The 10795-nt window shown below is 45.0% G+C and overlaps 1 long non-coding RNA gene across 1 annotated transcript; it reads left to right on the plus strand.

Annotated features, from left to right (window-relative positions):
• The first annotated feature begins 7621 nt into the window (after positions 1-7621).
• On the plus strand, positions 7622-10082 carry LOC125110043 (uncharacterized). Its single transcript, XR_007130428.1, has 3 exons — positions 7622-7697; positions 8365-8485; positions 10024-10082. It is a non-coding gene; the product is annotated as an uncharacterized LOC125110043 (long non-coding RNA).
• The last annotated feature ends 713 nt before the right edge of the window (positions 10083-10795 follow it).

Genomic DNA, 10795 nt, shown 5'->3' on the forward strand with positions numbered 1-10795 from the left:
GGGATGTCAAGTCATGTCAAGACAAAGGAACAATGTGTAAAAGGAAGGGTGTGGTGGGCACAAATCAGAGTATGAAGGGCTGAGGAAGGACTGGGCTTGAGGAAGTAGAAAACGCTGCTGTAGACCTCTCTCATAAAGTGTGGCAATGAAAAGGAGTTGGTGGTTGGATTTTTGCTGTTTTTGTTTTTGGGAGGGACTTGGGCCAGGCCTGGAACAATCTCCAGAGGGAACAAGGAATGGGGTCAGGAGTGAAGGGGAAGCTCTAGATGAGATAAGGGATACATCCTCTTATTCTGAACACAGGAACCCAGTACTTTTTGGAGCTACTGGTAAGTTTATGGGAGTGGGAATTTGAGGGGCTCATACTTTCTTTCCTTGGCAAAAGAGGTAATAAGACCATTAGCTGAGAGTGAGGGAGGTGGGCTCTGCAGACAAGGGCACTTTGGTATGGCCACTATGGGAAATGAGAAGGAAAGGGATTATTAAGCAGTAGCCAGATCCCACATTCCCCCAGGAATGTCCTGTAAGACTTTAGCCCTCTTGTGAATTTCCAACTAGTTTCACAAAGCAGCCTCTGGACCCAACATGCTTGTCTATTTTTAACCCATCTCATCCTGAGAGGAACAGTCCACATCTCAACTTTGGGATTAGCTCAGGGTCATGCTTGGCTGGAGCCATGGCATTAGTGGAAAGCAGGTTTTGTTCCTTTCTCTGGGAGGGGTGATTAGAAAAGAGTATAAGCTCTAGATTCCCCAGACTGTATCCTGTCTCTAAGATGCACTAGCTGTGTGACTTTGAGTAAGTGACTTAACCACTCTGTGTTTCAGCTGCCTCATCTGTACAATAGAGATAATAATAGTGCCTACTTTACTGTTGTGAAGATTCAATAGGCTTATGTTTATGAAACATTTTAGAACTATGCTAGACACTTAATAAATGCTCAAAAATGTTAGCTATTATTATGAGATCTTATTCTGAACATACAATAAACTGCACAAATCAGGGTTGAACTATGTGATGTAGTTTTACAAAGTAAACACACCTATGTAACCACCTCACAGATTGAGATACAGGCCATTACCTGAACCCCAGAAGCTACCCCTATCCCCCCTGCCAATCATCTCCCCCAAAGGAAACCACTATTCTGACATCCCACAGAGGAGTTTTGTCTGTCCGGAAGCTTTATACAAGGAGATCGAACACCTTCCACCCAGCATCGTGCATCTCAGTTGTTGTGTATGACAATGGCTTTTCTCCTTCCTGGCCGGTACTTCACCAAACAACTTTACTGTTATCGGTTCATGTACCCAAGCTGTCACTCAAGTTATCCCTTTACTGGTCTGATGTGAACAGATGAGAAGTATGAGTGTGGAGGCAGAGGGAAGCTTGAGAAAATTCACTGTTAGGAATTCCCAGAAGTGCATGGGATGTTTTGAATACTCAGCGGCCTTGAACTGGAGTTTTGGGGAAACTCTAACCCTTTGAGGGGAAGGGACATCTCTGGGTTACGCTGTGTGGAGGGCATTTGAAACCTCTTTGCTGGGCGCCTGGGTGGCTCAGTGGGTTAAGCCGCTGCCTTCGGCTCAGGTCATGATCTCAGGGTCCTGGGATCGAGGCCCGCATCGGGCTCTCTGCTCAGCAGGGAGCCTGCTTCCCTCTCTCTCTCTCTGCCTGCCTCTCCGTCTGCTTGTGATCTCTCTCTGTCAAATGAAACCTCTTTGCTTCAATTAATCCTTATAACAACTACTCTAGGAACTATTAGTCCCATTTTATTTTATTCTGTTGGAGTAATAATTACTACAGCTTTGTTTACTTATAACTTCATTTAAAGTAAATTTTGTTAGCCCCATTTTAAAGATGAGGAGACTGAGGCACTGTGAATTAAGTGACTTTCCCAACAACTACAGTGAGTATGTAGAAATAGGGAAAGTATAATTAGAAGTGAAAAAAGTTGAACAAATTTGTAGATAAGTTTGATAATTATGGGTACAAAGACTAGAAGGGATGGACATATAAAATATTATTTTAGTTCTATTAAAGATTGGTGATTATAGAAACTTAAAAAGAATTCTTTCACTATTATATTGATTTTTCAATGAAAAAGTGATTTGAAAAACACTTTGAATCCTTCTTTGCACCTCCCAAACCACCGTGCTCAAACCTTTCAACTGTTTGGCCTCCTTTGCCTCGCTCTCCTTTTCTCTTTCCCAGACTTCAAATCAGATTAGATGTCCTATCTAGTTTCTCCTGTGATCTTACATTCTCCAAATATGCACACACCCTGTTTTGTGAGGGGAGGACTCTTTTTAGAGTGTCAGCTCTTTGCTTAGGAAGGCTTGCTCTGGTTTGATAATTTTCTGCTTTACGCTCATAAAAACTACTCGGGCATTTATGGCTCTACATAAATAAAAATATCACCACCTCGTTGTCATGGAGATGGGCCCCTCCCCACCTCCAGCCCGTGAGTCTGGTTTGTGCAGCTGAGTGCACAGTCTCCAGAAATCTCCAACCTTATACAGAGACAGAATTGTCCCCTTGGCATGTCACAGCTACAGACAGTAACTTCTGAGATGGGGGCAGGTGGCTCTTCTGCTGGCAAACCTCTGCTTTCCAGGTTGACTTGCCCGCTGCATCATTACAGATGTTGATCCAGCTGTTGATATTAGGACCTGAAATAACAGAGGCTTAACAGAGTAGAAGTTGATTTCTTTCTCCCCCAAGCAGGTGCAGGATAGATAGAGGGGCTCCATCCTATCGGGGACCTAGGTTCCTTCCGTTTTGTTGCTTTGCTAAATTTCAGTTATTGCTTTCATCTGTTTTCTCTGAGATGCTCACTGCCACTCTACATCCCAGTTGGAAACATGGGGGAAAGTGGGAAGGAGGGCATGCCCCTCTCTTCAAATCCCGCATTGCAGCTATTGACCCTGGCATAGGAGGTATGGATGTGTTGCAAGAAGATGGCCACAGACAGACTCCAGCGCCAGACCACCCGGGGTTTGAATCTTGGCTCTACCGCTCACTAGCCAGTTAACCTTGGGCAATTAATTCATCCACTCCATGCTTCAGTTTCCTTATCTGTCAATTGGGAATTATGATAATAATAGTACTCTCCCTTCAGCATTGTTAAAGCTTAAAGGAGCTATTATGTGAAAATGTGGGCTTTGCATTTATATATAAATTAAACTTACATAAGTTATATATAAATTTATGTATTAAATGTGAAGCTTAAATGAGCTATTATGCTTGGCCCTCTGCCGCTCCCCTGCTCATGCTCTCTCTCAAATAAATAAAATCTTAAAAAAAGAGAAGAGTGTCTGACACACAACAGGTTTCATATGTACATATATATGTTACTCTCTATATATTTACTAGTGTATATATATATAATAATTAGTATAATTATTGTGGAAGCTTTGGTGTAACATGAAGTGGTGATAGTGATGGTGGTAGTGGTGGTGGTGATGGTGGTGATGGTGATGATGGTGGTGATGGTGAAGGGGGTAATGGTGATGGTGGTGGTGGTGGTGAGGGGGTTGGTGGTGGTGATGGTGTTGGTGGTAAGTGGGGTGGCGGTGATGGTGGTGTTGGTGATGATGGTAGTGATGGTGGTGAGGGGGGTTATGGTGATGGTGATGTGGTGTTGATGATGGTGATGGTGGTAGTGATGGTGGTGTGGTGGTGGTGGTGATGGTGGTGGTGATGGTGGTGATGGTGAAGGGGGTGATGTGACTACCATAGGAGCTCATGGAGACCAGAGCAGAGGACACTGAGAGATCCTGTATTGTTGGTACATGACCTTGTACTGCAGGGTTGAGCACCCTGGAGTTGCTTACCAGTAATGAGTCCTACCTTGACTACTGTAGGTCCTGGCACAGAGCCAAGCTGTGCTGACGGTGTTGATTCCTGGGCAATATGACCTTGATTTGAGTCAAATGAAATCATTTCTGGGTCAAGGAAGGTGTTACCTACCCACTTTTAGGTGAGAGGCCAAAGACCTCTAAAGCAGGAACAATAGTCACACGTCTCTACCCAAGTCACAAACACAAATAAACAGGACCTGGGATTCTGGCAAACCCTAGGAGAGCTTCCATCCTGAGAAAAAAAGTTTTCTGTATCTGGAGTGGGAAGGAGACAGGACTGGAATGAAGCATCTTAATATAAGAGAATCTGCTCTGAAAAACCTCTTGCCTCCAGAACTCTTAAGACTAAATATTAAAATTCAGTTGACTTTGACTAATTATCTCATTTTACATTGCATTTCCCTGTCCCATGTATTGAGGACACATGCCTTCAAATGCTGACTTGGGTTTACAACAGGGTTCAAGGTGACTCTGGCAGACATTTCATATCCCGCCTTGGTCCGTTCTTGGCTCTGGCCGTTGTCGCAAGCAGCCACTTGCAAGTGTACTGGGGCAGCCCTCGCTTCAGCTGCTCTTGTGTGTGTTGCTTCCACCCTACTGGTGGGGGAAGCCAACGAGAGCTGCCTAACCTTGCTGGGGCATGCATACACTTGGGACTTTGAGGGAAAATGCTGGCCAATGGGCTATGGGACAGAGTGGATGAATAATCTCTTTTCCTGAGTCTTAGGTAGAAAATTCTCAGGTGCATTCAACACGATTCCTCAGAAGGTCCTCAGTGGGATCAAGCTGCCCACAGTGGCCAGCATCATCCCTCGGACCCTTGGAAAGGCTTTCCCTCCTTCCTCATTTGGTCATGCAAGTTCCTGAACTTTGGCTCTTTGGATTCACTCCCCAAATAAACTATTTGCACAAAAGCCCTTGGTTTGGGCTTTGTTTTTTAGAGGAAATCCAGGTAGGATAGACATACTGGAGGGTCCCTGGGAGAAGACTAGGGGGTGCAACATGACCTAAGATCTTCTTGCTCTTGCCCTCCACTTTCTATAGTGTGGCAGGCCTGAGAGGGTCTCTAGGTGGGGTTCCAGAAAAGGGGAAAAGGGTGTACCCTGTTTTAGTCTATAAATACCATCCCAATGCCAAAGATTCCCAGATTTCTAAATCTGGCCCTTAGCTCCCCCCAAGGTCCAGACTCATAAACCCAAGTTAAATTGGCCAAAACTGCCTCATCTCTCTACATGGCTATGTCATAGGTGGCTCAAATGTAGCATGGCCCCACAAATCCCTATCTCCCCCACTGTTTCCCACTGCCTCAGTGCCCTTCCCTCTTTCCCATTTATCTTTGATAGCACAGCACTTACCCATTTGCTCAGGCCCAAAACCTAGGAATCATCCTCGGTTCCTCTTTTCTCCTCAACCCTCTATATCTAATCTGTAGCAAGACTCTTGGGTTGTACTTTCTGAATACCGCATTTCATCAATTCTAAGACACACCTCCCCATATGATAGCATCTATGAACGCAGAATGCACCTTATAGTTGATGGCATACCATAGTTTAATTAATGTCATCTTCCTTCCATAGTGAAATCTGACCACCCTCACCATTTCTTCCATAACATTCTGGTCCCACCCAGAATCTTCTCACTGCTCACCTGCAGCGGCCTCCTGACACATCTCCCTGCTTTCACTCCCCCTCCACTTCAGTCTGCTCAGCACACGGTGGCCAGAGAGATCTTTCAAAATTATAAATCAGTTCACCTCACTCTCTTACTCAAAAGTTTTCGACGGCGTCCTATTATGTGTATGTGCAGCCCTACACGACCCGGCTCCTCACTTCCCAACACTGCCTCCCCCCCTTACTTGTCACACTCCAGTCGCTCCCTGGAACTTTCTTACAGGTCCCAGAATGGATCCAGCACATTCTCAGCACAGGAGCGTCTCAGAGCTGTTTGCTCTCCCTGGAAAACCCTTTTTCCAGAACATTCTCTGGCTCACTTCTTCATTTGAATGTCTTTGTTCAAATATCTCCTTTCCCAGAGGACTTCCCAAGCCCTCCTAGCTGAAACAATGAACCACTCTATCCTCATTTACCTTTTCTGTAGCACTTAATCTGAAATCATATGATTTACTTTTTTGCTTACGTGCTTGGCTGTCTCCCCTACTGCAATGTAGATTCTATAAGAGCGGGACCTTTCTTATTTCCCCTGGCACTGGACATATAGTAGGTGCCCAGTAGATACTTGTTGAATGAGTGAGTGAAAATGCAAAGTACTGGTGAGAAGTTTGGACAGCATCACCTCCAGAGGCGGCTCAACTCCTGTTGGCTCACTCTTTCTGTGGGAAGAAGGAGCCATTGTACTAGCTGCCCCTGCGGGGTGGGGTACATAAGAGAGGTGGGTTGTTTCATCTGAGCTCTGAGGCCAGGCTTTGTGACTGATCTATTTATTCATACCTCACCTCATTCCACAAAGGATTAGGTCTTGTTTATAAGAAATACACAGTGCATTAGTGAAGTATAAATATAGAACCGAATTAGAGTGAGGGGAATCAGAACAGATGTTCCAGATGACAAGGCCTTCTACACACTGGAGATATTAGAGTGGCAAATACATCTGAGTTTCCTGGTGGCCAAAAGCAGAAGGCACTGAACTTCTTATGAAGCTAGGTGAGGACACAGAAGGAAAGAGGGACTCTGGCTGATGGGAGAATGTAGGTGGCTCACTGTGGGCCTCTTTAGTGGGGTTGGGTTTGGTGACCCTGCCTTACATTTTCTCTTGGTTCAATATTTAGGGGTAGAGAGGAAGAGAGGGCTGGGAGGGAGGATTCACTTAGAAACTCCAGCTCTGTAGATGGTCTCATTTCCTGTTTTGTCCACCTCTCTGGGCTCAGTTTCAGCAAACCCAGCTGATGAACCCATTGAGAACCCCAGCTTTGCCACCCCCCTACCCTCCTCCTATAAGAACTATATCACCCATATTCCACTTTTTGGACGAATGACAAGTTGGATACCCTGCAGACAGTTACGTTTCTTCTTATCCCCTTGTATTTCAAGCCTGTCCTAAATCTGAGCCGAAGCGGAGCTTCCCATCCTGGCCTTCAGTTAGCTCACTGTTTTGGAATGTGGCAGATGGTCAGAGTCCAATTCATTTTGCAAACTTTGTTTATTACAGAGGGGCCATTGTTTCAGGACCAGAGTTACTCACCCAGTGAGCTGAAGTGACATATCTGGACAGGTCTACTTGGCAGCCAGTCGTCACCTATACCTGGTTTACTGGTTTCTCATTTACCTTGGTCGCCTCTCCTTTGATACGATGCTGCACCAAGGACAAAAGAGCCGAGGGGATCCCAGCCCCTAGAAAGCAAAACAACTCTTCCCCCACAAGATACAACACAGTTGTTTTGAATTCTACTTTAGCAACTAATCCTAGATGGACTCCTACAATGACCCTAAAGTGCCTCAGAACACAGTTTGAAATCACAGGTAATGGAAACGACCCGCAGTCCATCAACAGGAGAATAAAACTGTGTTCATCTATACAATGGGGGGGGGGAATAAAAAGACTAAACTCAGCAAAAAAAGAAATAGCTATGAATGTACATTGTAACATGGATGAATTTCGGAAACATACTGAGTGAAAGAAGCCAGCCATGAAAGAGTATATAATGTATGATTCCATTTATATGACATTCTAGAACCTATGAAGCCAATCCATGGTGATAGAAATCAGAACAGTGGTTGCCCGTGGAGTTGGGTTTGGCTGGCCAGGGATGATAGAACTTTCTACAGCAATGGAAAGTCTATATCTTGATTGGAGTAGGGGTTGCACAGCTGTATGTATCTGGTAAAACTTACCAAATTGTATATTTGTGATCCATGCATGTCACCATATGTAAACTTTACCTCCAAAATTAAAATAATAAAATGAGCAAGTAGTCATTGATCTTGGAAGTTAACCATGCTGTACTGTTTAATTAAAAGCAGGTTTGAAACATCTTGTGCTATGTAATTACTTGTATAAGTATATTTGAGTATCTATAGCAACTAAGATTTTTTAAAAAACCACCTAACTGAACTTCTGTGGGTCCCCTCACTTGTGAGTATAAAATGAGATCAAACTTGCAATTTCCCAAATGAGAAGGGATTGCTGGATCTCAGCACTGTGGCCCGACCACTTCTGTCCACTCCAAAGTGTCTTCTAAGAATTTCTGGAAGTCCTTACAAAGCTATCACCCATGAGCCTACAAACCCAGTCTGTCTGTGGCCATCACTGTGTAGAATCTATGGAATTTCTCTCTCCCTTCTAGCTACTTCTGGCTGTGGTCCCTCCCCTCCCAGTCCTGGTGCCCCAGAGCACAGAGCACCTCCTGCAGACACCGTCTCATCCCAGAGTGGCTCAGTTTCAGGTGGACAGGGGAAGAGAGTGTCTAAAATCCTGAGAGTGGGAGAGTGGGGCATCTGCCTCAACACTCCCTCCACCCCTGCTTTGGTCTACTTTTCTTGAAATTTAGGGTAGTTTCTAGGACCCCTGTCGAGCCTTGCTTCCAGGACAGAGGCCTGATGAGTGAACTGTGAGCAGCTGCTCTGCAATGCTACTAGGTCTTTCCCATCAATGACATCATGCTTTACCAGGTGGGTCTTGCGGGACAAAAGGTTGACTTTTTTTGCACTCATGGAAAAAATCTCCTTGCCCCACCCCTGGGTCCCTCACTTATCCTCCTTGCTGGTGGTAGATGTTTGGAAGGCAGGGGTCTCTTTCTCTTAAAAGAGATCCCATTCTAGGAATGTGGTGATTATGGCCTCATGAGTTTAAGAGAAGACAAAATCAGAAGATGTTCTAATGCTTTCACTGTAAATTTCCTATCAGTGAACTTCATGTGACTAAAAAGCAAATTACTGTTCACATTTTCCTGCATACTCTGAGCAAGCCTACCGTTTGTAGCCATTATCAAGGATGCAGAGAGCTACCTTTGAGAGAGTGGGTGACAGTGGGTAGCATGATGGATGATGTAGCCATGAGTAATGATATAACCAGTATTAAATAACAATCCTAGGGAACTGCAGAGGTAGGAAGATCTATACTGTTTCAATACAGAGAGTTCTAAGATCCATTGGAACTGAGCGGAACAACAACATGGCTCCCTTTTTATGTGCTTAGACTTTATAAAGGATCTTCGGGTGTACTGACTGAACAACACACACATACGGAAGTCCCTCTTTTCTGCCCATTGTTCTGAATATTTATGGGTAAATGGCTATGTCTACTATGGATATGTGTATTTGCTCATACATTCTTTTTTTTTTTAAAGATTTTTATTTATTTGTCAGAGAGAGAGAGAGAGAGCGCAGAGTGAGCACAGGCAGACAGAGTGGCAAGCAGAGGCAGAGGGAGAAGCAGGCTCCCCACAGAACAAGGAGCCCGATGCGGGACTCGATCCCAGGACGCTGGGATCATGACCTGAGCCGAAGGCAGCTGCTTAACCAACTGAGCCACCCAGGCGTCCCTGCTCATACATTCTAACATCCTATATAGACAGAGACTCCACAAAATATTTGCCTAGGAACTCCCACACCCTGAGGTTGGCCCTGGTATCTTCTCTAATGTGTGCCAAGCTTGCGCTGCACACACAGCCAGGTCCCCAAGTCTCTCAGGAGACCATTCCCCTCAAGTTCTGCAAGTGGTGCTCAGTATCAGAAAGCCCACGCTGGGGCTAGCTAGTCCCCCAAACCGAGGAGTACCCATTCCCAAAGGCAAATAGAAGGGTCCCTATCTAAAAGCTAAAAAACTCTCTGCACTTTTAAAATACTGGTCATTTTTTAAAGCACTCAGCCCCATGGCATCCCCGCCCTGCTTCCTTTCCTGTCATGCCAGCTTTAAAATCCTTAAGATCCGGGCTCAGCTGAGCCACCCTGTGTACTACAAGCATGTACTGACAAAGTCAAAACGCTTGTTTCAGACCCAATTGCCATCTTGTAAGGTGTGGAAATTCAGGCAAGCTACTTCACTGAAGCTTTCATTTCCCTTTATGTCCTGTAAGGACACTCCTCTTTATTTTGTACAAATTGGTTGGAGAATGACAAGTGCTGACCCTAAAGTACCTAACACAGTGCCTGATAGAGAATGCTAGACATGCCGTTAACCTCAGTGCCCTTTTCTTTCTTCTCTTTAGCAACAGCTCCTTCGATGGCTTCCCTCTTCAGATTCCGAAAAGCACACTTTTGCCTGAAGGCATTTTATATTTGCCGGGGCCGTTCTGTGGGTCACGTTCTGAAGCAAGTGCTGGGTGGCAGAATCAGGGTTATAGCTAGAAGGGCTGAGAAGAACAAGCCCAGACTGGTCATTTTTGGCTTTAGCCTCCTGAGACGGAAGTAGAAAAATCACCACTAACCTAGAGCATGTGAAGGAAAGCTTATGAAACATTCGAACGATGGCCGATGAAGGACCAATGAGGAGAAAACAGTTATGTTTGGGGGAGAGAGACTTCTAGTAATAGAGAGGTTCTGTGGGTTCAATATTGTCTCCTTGACAGGACAGGACAGAATGACTAGATTATCATAATGATGACTCTCCTTAGTTCAGCCTTGGAAGAGCTACCAAAGTCTTTTAACCAAAGGGGTCTTACGACTGTGTGAATCAAACAGATCACGTATTGTCTTCATCCCCAAGGAAAACTTGAGAACTGGCATCAAAATGTGACATTTTCTGCTCTATCTTCTGCCCAGCCTGAGATCTTGCTGCATTCGTCGGCTAGGAAGAATTGTTCCTTCTTCAACTGTACACCAAGTTCAAGAGGCTGAGCAGATAAACCGTGCCTGAAGCTCTAAGCAGGAGAGAAGAGGCCCAGGAGGATGTGAGCAGAGACAAGCGCTTTGATTTCTGTGAAAGCAAGCTGCTCTCTTTCACCCAGTTGCTGAAGATAGAGTGACACTGTGGTGATGGCA

The sequence above is a fragment of the Lutra lutra genome, chromosome 9 (assembly GCF_902655055.1).
Source record: "Lutra lutra chromosome 9, mLutLut1.2, whole genome shotgun sequence".
NCBI classification, from domain to species: domain Eukaryota; kingdom Metazoa; phylum Chordata; class Mammalia; order Carnivora; family Mustelidae; genus Lutra; species Lutra lutra.